An 11,282-nucleotide genomic window follows, 5' to 3' on the forward strand; every position below is an offset into this window, starting at 1 on the left:
ACATGATAGTGAGGCCAACCACGATAAATGTTCACTATATATATCCTTGCAAGTTGAAGGGGCCTGAAAAGACTACGAAAGGATAATATTTCAGATACATGATGATGAATCCTCGATTTGCCGAAAACGCTTTGCTGGCGCAAACAGCGGGTTATGCCCGCGAAAAACGCCGTGGAGAATCGAAACTGCTTTGCAAGCACATTTTTTGTTATGATTTGACAAGCAAACCACCCACCATCTACCGCCAATTATTGTCTGCACGGAAATATATACAGCGCGCGCTCAAAATAGAACAGTGCGCGTCGCATATAATTTGTTGATAAGTGAAAATAAAGCATTTTTCCGCAGAGAAGGAGTTTGATTCCTTTGCTGTTTAGAAACTATTTGATCAACAGAGGCAACCAAAGCGATTCCGCACAGATACATTTTATAGGTAATGTGTTGCTCCCGTTGTTTGCCCTAAATTATCATAATAAAAGAGAATGTTTGTGTTTATCAGGGAAGGAAAGGTTACCGGACGCTTATTTTGGTTTTATATAACAGTCAAAATCGATGCGCAAAGCACTTTTTTATGCTGTTAGTCCATGAAGGGTAATTCCATTCGTTTGCGCATGGTTGTGAGACAAAAGCAGGTGCAATTTGAATTTATTAGTGCAGGTAAGACGAGCACTCGTTAAAAACTGAAAATGTCTGATAGTGGAGCGAAGGGGAATACGAGTAAAGAGAGCAGTTACCCGGATAATAATACCCAGGATAATGAAAGCAACGACTGTAAGTCAAAAAATTCAAATCCATTCGTTGATTTGTGAAGAGTGTAATCTCACTTTTCCCTCTTTATTTCAGCGTCGGAGAATTTTCTTGTAAGGGGGACGCGTGCCGTTGTCAGAGGTAACTTTTAATACGAAAAGATTCATTCCACGGATTGCATCATTTTCTACTTGACAACCTTGAGGCCAAAATGCCCATCAGGCGCAGAAATCTCGCTTTGCGCAGCGGTAACTTAAGGTCTTTTCGAACGAATGCGACACTTTGAAAATATAATGTGGACACGCTTGGTCAGCAAAACTTGATCTCGACCGTCTACAAATAAATAGCTCATGAGAAGCAGGGATAGATGTGGTTTTGACAATATAAGCATAATCGGAGTCGATTTAACAGTCGAAGGGAAAGATAGTAAGAAAAACAATAATAAATTGAGTTGTGGACAATTTAGGACGCTGCCAAAAGCAAAACCGCAACAACCCAAAGACACTGACTATCCTCCGCCAAAAGATAAGCCACGAAACGTGGAGCAGTGTTATAAGTTGGAGTGATTCGAGTAACGACAGCGATTACCAGGATAATGAATGCACGAGTGTAAGTCAAACAATTCAAATTCATTTGTTGATTTGTGAAGAGTTTAATCTCCTTTTTCCTCTTTATTTCAGCGCCAGTAGATGCATATCGATGGGGAAAGCGTTCCGCTGTCAACGGTAACTTTTAATACGAAAAGATTCATCCCAAGCATTGCATCATTTTCTACTTGACAACATTATGGCCAAAATGCCCATCAGGCGCAGAAATCTCGCTTTGCGCAGCGGTAACTTAAGATCTTTTCGAACGAATGCGACACTTTAAAAACATGATGTGGACATGCTTGGTCAGCAAAACGTGATCTCGACAGTCTAAAAATAAATAGCTCTGGGTGCGTAGGTCATGAGAAGCAGGAATAGAAGTGGTTTTGGCAATATAAGCATAATCGGAATCGATTTAACAATCGAAGGAAAAGATAGCAGGAAAAAATTGAATTGAGTTGTGGACAATTTAGGATGCCCCCAAAAGCAAAACCGCAGCAACCCAAAGACGCTGAATATCCTCCGCCAAAAGATAAGCCACGAAACGTTGAGCAGAGTTGTAAGTTCTATCCCTCTGTTAAGAATGCGTCAAGCGATTCTATCTATATGGCTTGCTTTGGTCATTTGTGAATTATCCGATAATCCTTCTTTTTCGCTTTATTTCAGCGTGGAACGACAACTGCAGTATACAGTAAAAGAAAGATAACTGTAATTTAAGGTATTTTTTCCTAAAAAATTTATCATGTAAATAATTTCAAAATGGCGGGTACCTCAAAGGGTCCGCACACTTTGCTTAAGGACCGCTTTTATTACATAAAATTAGCTTAGAACGCTGTTGCAATAGAAATATTCGTGAAAGGAACACGGCTTTTGTAAAATTTTTAGAGAAAGTAAAAAGGAATAGGCTTTCTTCGAGTTATAAATCGAACCGATTAAGTTAAACTGTTGCGCCCGCGAGGCGACAATATAACAAACTCAAAAGCCACGAATCTCAGCTAAACTTCGTCATTTGCCATCACTCAAAACTGATACAAGATGGATAAGTTGTTCTATTTGCTTCGACAACGAACCGACGGAAGAAATTTGTCAACTAAAATGTGCTTACGAAGCATCGTTATAACTAAAAGACATTACAACGAGCACATGGTTTGGCACGACAATTTATTACAAGACCATTAAAATCAATCACGAAACAACTTCGGCAAAGGTCAGTGTTTGAGCTTCTGATTGTATATGAACCTCTTTCGAATCCAAAAAAGAGACATGAATGGCCTTTTTCCCGATCCTCGAACAAACTTTCTTAGACTTATTTTGGTTTTAAATCTTTTTCCTAGTCTAAGACAGTGGTGTGTGATATTAAGGTTGCCTATTTTAAAACATTACATTGTACCACAACAAAATAACATGGATATTCTTTCAATTTCCCTTGTAGAAGTAGTGAAGTGAAAGTAGAGCTTAACAAGATGGGCACCCAAGAGCACTTGAATCAACCTCGCTGAAGCTAGTAGACTGTTACCAATTTATATTTTTCATTTCTGTGTTACAGTTATTAATGTGTTAAAAGAGCAGTATTTGCCGCTGTCCCTTCGCAGTGCACGCTGAAATGGAGGAAACAATAAGCTTTTGAGCTTGATTCTGGCTTGTAATTTAAGTTTATTTTTGCTGTAACACCGATTTCAAAAAACCAACGAATGTTAATTTGCGCAAGTGTAAAATTAAAGCGATTTATGCAATTATTAAAAAATGGAAACTAAAATCATATGTCTAGTCTCGTTCATTTACTCTACCACGCGGATAGGATATATTCAAACAAGTGAAATAAGGTGTTTGTACACAACTTTTAGAAGACAAATGTGCGTAAATAAAGTGCGCGCAAGTTAGTATCGAGTATTAACAAGAATAAATGATTACGCTCAATAACACAATAATATTTCCCATGCGACTGGGCGCCTTCACAAAAAGATAAAGAGCGAATAAACACCACGAAAAGAGGTTTTTACAGTCTTTACGAACTTGCGGTTCAGGGAAAATCAGGGAACTATGTAACCTGACACTTACTTTAGGTAAGAGGCGCCTCCGCCACAAGAGTTCAACATATTCATCTCTTTTTCTCCTACCAATGTTTTAAAAAAATGCATACTCCAGAAAAAACAGCACCCCATCGAAACGGGCGCTAATCATTGACTGCACGGAAATAAAAGCAGCGCGCTTAATATAGAACAATGCGCGTCATGCCTATCTCACATATCATTTGTTGACAGGTGACTTAAGAGCAGAGTCTGATACCTTTTCAGTTTGGAAACGATTTTATCAACAGACGCAACCAAAACGAATGCTTACAGATAAACTTGAACAGTAATGCTTTCACCTCCTTTATTGGCGAAAAAATATCACAGCTCAAGAGCATGTTTCAAGTGTGATGGGGTCGTCCTTTCAACGTATTATTCCGCTTTTATAAACAATAAGTACTATGGAAATACGCAAAGAGTACAGCGCGCTTAACTTGCTGACAACCAACGCTATTCACGGGAAATGGCATCGAAGTTTCACACTTTATAAGTGAACCTTACCGAATTTTAAATACAGGGAGGTAAGACAACCGTGCGCTGTTTATTTTGGTTTTATACGACCTTTAGAATTGATTCGTAAAGCAATTTTCTCAGCTGTCAATCAGTGAAGGGTAAGCCCCTTACTGCGCACCTTGTCATAAGGCGAAAACGGGTGTCATTTGCATTCATAAGCGTCAGAAAGGCGAAGGTTATACTCAACGCGTAAAACAGTGAAGATGCCTAGTGGAGGAGCTTCTGGAAATTCGAGTAGAGACAGCGGCTACGGCTGTGGTGGCGGTGGCAGCTGTAAGTTGACAAAGTAAATTATAATTTTTCATTTCCCACTAGTAACGACTTGTTTTCGCTCTATTTTAGCATGTTGCTCAGGATGCATTATACTGCGAAGACCAAAGGTAAGACCATGGCTGTCTGACTACAAAACTTTATCTTTCTACTGAAGCACATTTTATTCAAGTTATGTTCAAGAATAATGTATAAAGTAGACTCAACAAAAGCAATGCTTTCAGCCAGTGTCGCAGAAACAGTGTAACTTTAAATAGTAAGAGGAGAGTCATTTTTAAAATTGCGCCATTTTCTATTTGAAAACCTCATTGTCAAAACCTCCATAAACACAAGTCTAGCTGTGCGCGTCTGCGACTTGAATGTAGAGACACAATTTAAGACCGCGATGAGCCGAAAAACCTAGCGCGAAGGCCAACTGGTTTCGAGTTAACAGTTATGTTAAATCGTTGGCGGAAAAAGCTACGTAAATTTTGAAGGTAAAACTACAAGCTCGCCGCACCATGTCTTTAACCAGTTATCTCTTCCGTGTTTCAGTATACGAGGATTGTTTCACGTTCAGTCGACGAAGAAAGGTATAAACATGTACTTTAATCAGAAAAAAATTGGCACACCTCCACGATAAAAATCCAAAGGTAATTATAACATATATGTATCGTAGCTGACATTGGCTTACTACTCTATTTGTGCTTTTATATATGACTTCAATACCTAAGGGTCTTTGAGAAACGACCTTCTTGAAATCTGCTTCTGACGAAACGAAGAAAAACGGTCGTGTAGCGACCGAATGATGCTTACGTATATTTCAGAAAGTAATTAGTATGATCCTTCTGTTGTGCTATTTCCAGTATCGATCAAAAGTAATAAAGATCTAAAAGTTTTCACGCAACAGCGAGCCTTTACGTCAAGTCATGCGTGTGGCATATTTCATAAATTTGGAACTTATTCTACTTGAAGTGCTATAAATAAATTGAATGATGTGTCATTTCTTACATTATTTATCCTTTTTTTATGTCACAGGGAGTAAGAAGAGAGAAAAAGAAGCCAACAGAAGTATTGAAATAATGTCAGAAGGCAAAAAGTTAGGACATTACAATGTCACGAAGAATTATGAGAGTAGCTTGATGTTGTTATTGCAGAATTGTAACTTCTCTGTCCGTGTAATAAACATGTTCTAAATCAAATCGTGTAAAGTTCTCTGGGAAGGTTCTGACGTTCTTGTTAGGAACTTGACTCCTAAAAACAGGCTAGCCTAATGTAACTTCCTTCGCAAAGAATTCTGTTCGATTTTAAATGACATCTTCCGCGCGTCATTCTTCAGGGTTAAACGCTCTTATCTCACTCTCTCTTACCAGTTTAAAGACATGGCTCAAAAAGTACCTTTTTGTTTACACCAAGAAAATAGAAACCTAACAACAACCGACGTGTTTGACCGTTAGCACGAGCAAGGGTTATTCGACAAATAAGAACCCTGATGCGTTTTAAAAAATGTAAAGGTGATGTGTGATGCGCAATTGGTATACTGTTTCACCTTCTTGAAACAATATGGTGAAATGGAACCCTAAGCTAACTTGGACGACGGGATATAAATGTCCATATTTTTTTACCCAAAGCAGACTTGAACAATGAAGTAAGCAAACTGCGCACATGTCGATAGGAAAGCGCCGGTGAAATAGACCGCGCATGCATCTTGTCGAGTTATACGGGCGTTAAAAGCGTGCATTTTGAGGCAAGTACAATATTACAAATACATTTACAGCGATGAATTCTTAATCTCTCGGAAACGCTTACATGGCACAAACGGCGGGTTACATCCGCCAAAAACATTTTGGAGACTCGAAACTGCTTACAAGCGCAATTCTGGTTTGACAAGCAAAACCACCCACTACCAACTGATAATCACTATTTGCACGAGATAATGCTAAATCCCGTCTTTCAAAGTCCAAATATGGAAACAAGCAAAGCGTATGGCGCGTTTAACTTCCTGACGCGTAATTCTGTCCCAAACAAAAAAATACGAATATTCTCCGCAAATTCAACACACTTAACCAGCGGATTGTATTTACGGTAAAGATCCAGGGAGGTAAGATAGCTAAATACTGTTATTTCGGATTTTTGTAACAGTTAAATCGATGCGTAAAGCGAAACGTAATCTGCAGTTCTTAAACTGTCAATCACTAGTGGGAAATTCCCTTCATCTGCGCTTCGTTCTATAAGAGCAAAACACAGTTCCATTTGTATTCATCAGCAAAGTGAATATTCTACGTTTCTCGCAAATTGCTGAAAATGCCTTGTGGCGGGGAGGCTCGAGTAAAGACTGCAAATACAAAGATGATCCAAATAGTAAGTTAAGAGTAAATAGTTATTTTCATTACCGCTGTCTTTGATGAGTCTAATCTCTTTTCCCTTTCCATTTTCAGCCTGGTGCTCGAGTGGTTGTATAGTACTACGAAGACCAAAGGTAAGGCAAAGTTTTCTTTCTTTGTTTAAACTGATGGCCATTCGATTCACGATCATTACAAGCACGCTTATGTATAACCTCTTAATCTCGGACGCAATGAGATCTAAGGAAAGCACGACTATTTGGGTTTTTTAACATGAAGTAAGAGAATTACTATGCGCAGAGCGCCCTTCTCTTAAGGATTCCCATACTGCTAAAATGTCTTAGAAACCCACACTTCCCGGATCTGAACGAAGACAGCGCCTCTCTGCAGGTCGGAGTCCCCTTCCATAGATTGCAAATCTCGCGCCAAGGTTGACAAATCTTAACAAAACCGCTTGTGCAAGTGCTGAAAGCTTTTCCCTCTATTTTCAGCTGGCAAGGATTTCCGCACGATCAGTTGAGGAAAGGTATATATACACATACAAACATAAAGAACGTATTTTACCTGGGGAATTTTTATATTGCAACTAAGATTTGTCAATAAACCAAATCTTCTCGATATATTACAGAAAATGAGAGGAAGAAAGAAAAGGAAGCAAGATGAAGCAGTGAAATTATGTTAATATATTTACAACGTTATGTCCACTCAAGTGATGCGAGCAGTTAGAAGAAAGTAGCTTGTTGCTGTTGTTCATTCCAACTTTGTAATTTCTTTGTCTGTGTATTAAACATGTACGAAATCACACAAGCGAAGTTCACTCGGGTGAGTCTGAATTTCTTGTACAATGTAACCCCTCGACTGAATTGCAATCGTTGGGGCTTTCTTTGTTTACTCCGAGAAAATGACGAGACACCCCGCCATTTCCCTTGAATGACAACGTATTCCTCTGCAAGAATACACTCCTTTTATTAAACATTTGTTCGATTTTCGTTGCACAAAAGGTGCGCTTTTTTATAGAGACCAGTGAGAGCCAATATGAAACAAAGGGTTGAGACAGCTTCGTCTTCTTAGTACGGCAAGAAATGAAGGGCTACTTCACATAAACAACAAGCGCACCTTGTGCATGGGGGTACAATCCAGCGCGTTGGACACCAAAAATTAAACTTAAACCTTTGCGCCCTTTGTTCGCGCAAACGGCGGGTTACCGCCAGCCAAAAACGCTGTGGAGAATCGAAACTGCTTTACAAGCGCATTTTTGTTATGATTTGACAAGCAAACCGCCCACTATCTACTGCTAATTATTGACAGAGCAATTTAGGTTTCTGGGAAACTGCCCACCTACCCCTCCCCTAAGCTAACATTAACACTTACTTCTCACTAAGGGCAAAATGATAGCTTGGGGAGGGTTAGGTGAGCAGTTTCCAAGAAACCTAAATTTATCCTCATTGGCTACACGGAAATAAAAACAGCGCGCTCAAATAGAACAATGCGCGTCACGACTACCTCACATCTAATTTGCTGACAAGTGACTAAAGAGCCGTTTTGAAGAAAAGGAGTCTGATACCTTTGCAGTTTGCAAACGATTTCATTAACAGAGGCGATCAAAACGATTGCGCACATATTAACTTTTAAAGTTTTCGCCTCCTTTAATGTCACAAAAATATCACGACACAAACGAATGTCTCAAGTGCGATGGGGTCGCCCTTTCAACGTATTATTCCGCCTGTCCAAACATGACGTGTTATGGAAATAGGCGAAATGTATGACGCGTCTAACTTGCTGACACCAAATGCAATCCACTGGAAATGACATCGAATTTTCCACTTGATAAGTGGACCTTATCGACCTTAAAATCCAGGGAGGTAAGATAACCGTATGCTGCCTATTTTGGTTTTATACAACCTTTAAAATCGATGCGTAAAGCAATTTTCTCAGCTGTCAATCAGTGAAGGGTAAGTCCCTTACTGCGCACCTTGTGTTATAAGGCGAAAGACCGTGTCATTTGCATTTACAAGCGATAATAAGACGAAGGTTATACTCATCTCGTAAAACACTGAAAATGCCTAGTGGTGGAGCTTCTGGAAATTCGAGCAGAGACCGCGATTACACAGATAGAGGCAACGACTGTAAGTTCAAAAACATATAGTATAATTTTTTCATTTCCCACGAGTGTAACGACTTTTGTTCTTCTATTTCAGCGTGGTGTTCGGGATGCATTATACTGCGAAGACCAAAGGTAAGGCAAGGGCTGAATTCATTATTTTTCTTCTGAAGCCAGTTTTATCCAAGTTATGTTCAAGAATAATCCCTACAGTAGACTCAACGAAACGAATGCTTTGAGCCAGTGTCGTAGAAACAGTGTAACTTTAGATATTAAGAGAAGAGTCATCCTTAAAATTCCGCCATTTTCTATTTGAAAACCTCATTGTCGAAATCTCCAACTCTAGCTGTGCGCGTCTGCGACTTTAATGTAGAGACACAATTTTAGACCACGATAAGCCGAAAAACCTAGCGCGGAGGCCAACTGGTTTCGATTTAACAGTTATGTTAAACCGTTGGCGGAAAAAGCTACGTAAATTTTGGAGGTAAAACTGCAAGCTTACCGCGCTTTATGTATAATTAATTATCTCTTCCGTGTTTCAGTGTACAAGGATTGTTTCACGTTCAATCGACGAAGAAAGTACTTTAATCAGAAAAAGAAATGGTACAACTCCACGATAGAAATCCAAAAGGTAATCATAGCATAGATGTAACGTAGCTAACATTCGCTTACTACTTTATTTATTTTTTTCTATATACCTTTAAGACCAAAAGGTCTTTGAGAAACAACCCTCTTGATATCTGCTCGTGTCGAAACGAAGAAAACGGTCGTGTACAGACCGAATGATGCTTACGTGTATTTCAAAAAGTAATAAGTATGCTCCTTCCGTTGCACTGCTTCAGGTATCTATCAAAAGTAATGAAGATTTAAATGTCTTCAAGCAACAGTGGACTTTTTCGTCAATCATGGCGTGTTCTAGAAGTGATGCTGTATAATGTTGTCCTTTGCATATTCAATGACTAAGTAAAGTTAGCAGTCATTGAAACTTATTCTACTTGAAGAGTCTCGGCGCTATAAATATATTTAATTGTGATGTTTTAGTTATTACCTTCTTTATTTTTTACGTCACAGGAAATAGGAAGAGAGAAGGTGAAGCAAACAGAAGCAGTGAAGTTATGTTAATATTAGTAGGCAAAAAGCTGGGACATTGCAAAGTCAAGAATAGTTTTCAGAGACGTAGCTTAGTGTTGTTATTGTAGCATTGTAACTTATCTGTCCGTGTATTAAAAATGTACTAAATCAAGTTGTGTCAAGTTCTCTAGGGAAAGTCTGATATTCTTGCGGGGGGCCTTTACTCCTCCATTTCAACAAAAATAGCTAGATTTGACGCCATTTTAAAAAGGCAGGTTAGCCCAATGCAGCGATAAACTCCTTTCACTAAATAGTCTGTTCGATTTCGCAAAAACTTCTAGGCGTTTTATGGTACAAATTGGTACAACGCGAACCAAAGTGAAGCAAACTCTTGAGGATATTATCAGCTTCGAGTCACGGATAACAGCCGCCCTTTAAATCTATAACCTAGCGCATTTGTCTCCCCCCAAAATTATTATAGTGTTGGCTATTAGAATATCTTTGATAATTACATTTCAAATTTGAAATCTTTCGCGCGTCATTTTTTCCTCGGTGTGTGTGGAGGTCAATTCACAAGTATCAAGCAGTTTGGCTTCTAAGTAGAAAAAGCGCGCATCTCAAGACTAGTTTGGTAACTGTGCACGCATAATTTCCACATATGAGAAATTTTACACTCTCAGAAATTTGCGCACGTGCTAATCACATGTACGGTGTGTTTGCACCAAAAGACAGAGGTGAGATGACGTCTAAGAAGTATAAAAAAGCACGTCATTTGCGGGAATGACTTTGCAAAAAGCTCACGCGTCGAGATGCATAAAAATACATAAGGCAGCCCACTTGCGGGCCAGATCCACTTTAAAATATGTATGCAAGCGAATAATAAATCCTCTATTTGTTTATGGGTCAAAATCTTCCTTTAGTGTGGGTGCTAGCGTTTGGGTTTGTTCTTTAATCGCGGCAAGCAACTTCCTTTTAAGCTTAAAAGACAGTGTCAAACTGAATAAAAATTCTAAGTTTCTCGGTAACGCATTCTTCCATTTGCCATGCTCAATGCTCAAAAGTGGAGAGCTTCCCTACAGTAATTATTGCTGGGAGAAAAACGTAACGACTTGGTATGTTTGTAAAACAAAATGTGCTTACGAAGTATCTAACAAGCAGGTGGTTTTGGCGCAACAATTCAGTACATAATGAAGGGAACAAATTCAGGTATTTACGGAGAACAGAAAAGCGCACATAAAATAGATCAACGCACAATTGACGAGGTCACGTCCATTAAACAAATACTGTTAAGCAGCTATAATAAAATCGTGAAGAAAACCGAGCAGGACCAACAGCATAACTGCGCAACCAGTCAGTGTGTGTTCCCGCGCTTTCTCCGTGAAGTACCAAACCAAAGATAAATATGAGTTTCAAGACTGTTTCCCTTACAATACCTAAAACACAGTATTCGTGCGCAGCATACCTATGAGATCACCTGTCTTAAAATAGAAAATGCATTAAGTTCGCTTTGAATGTACGCCAAGTTCTTTTCAAGGAAAACCACTTGATTAACATACTGTCACCTGTCACAAAGTTAAACGTAAGCGCCTCAAGATCGAAATAA

The 11,282-nt window shown here is 39.1% G+C and overlaps 1 long non-coding RNA gene across 7 annotated transcripts; it reads left to right on the forward strand.

The window, feature by feature from the left end:
- The first annotated feature begins 1,486 nt into the window (after nucleotides 1-1,486).
- LOC140950131 (uncharacterized) lies at nucleotides 1,487-9,851 on the forward strand. Of its 7 annotated transcripts, XR_012167148.1 has the most exons (13): nucleotides 1,488-1,893; nucleotides 2,001-2,052; nucleotides 2,767-3,924; nucleotides 4,259-4,296; nucleotides 4,721-4,818; nucleotides 5,204-6,266; nucleotides 6,432-6,526; nucleotides 6,604-6,644; nucleotides 6,999-7,033; nucleotides 7,136-8,369; nucleotides 8,706-8,743; nucleotides 9,151-9,239; nucleotides 9,680-9,851. It is a non-coding gene; the product is annotated as an uncharacterized lncRNA (long non-coding RNA). The 7 variants fall into 7 exon arrangements; XR_012167147.1 differs by having other exon boundaries at nucleotides 1,487-1,893; nucleotides 5,204-6,526; XR_012167151.1 differs by having other exon boundaries at nucleotides 1,487-1,893; nucleotides 4,721-4,758; nucleotides 5,204-6,526.
- The last annotated feature ends 1,431 nt before the right edge of the window (nucleotides 9,852-11,282 follow it).

Source organism: Porites lutea, chromosome 10, assembly GCF_958299795.1.
Source record: "Porites lutea chromosome 10, jaPorLute2.1, whole genome shotgun sequence".
Taxonomy (NCBI): Eukaryota; Metazoa; Cnidaria; class Anthozoa; order Scleractinia; family Poritidae; genus Porites; species Porites lutea.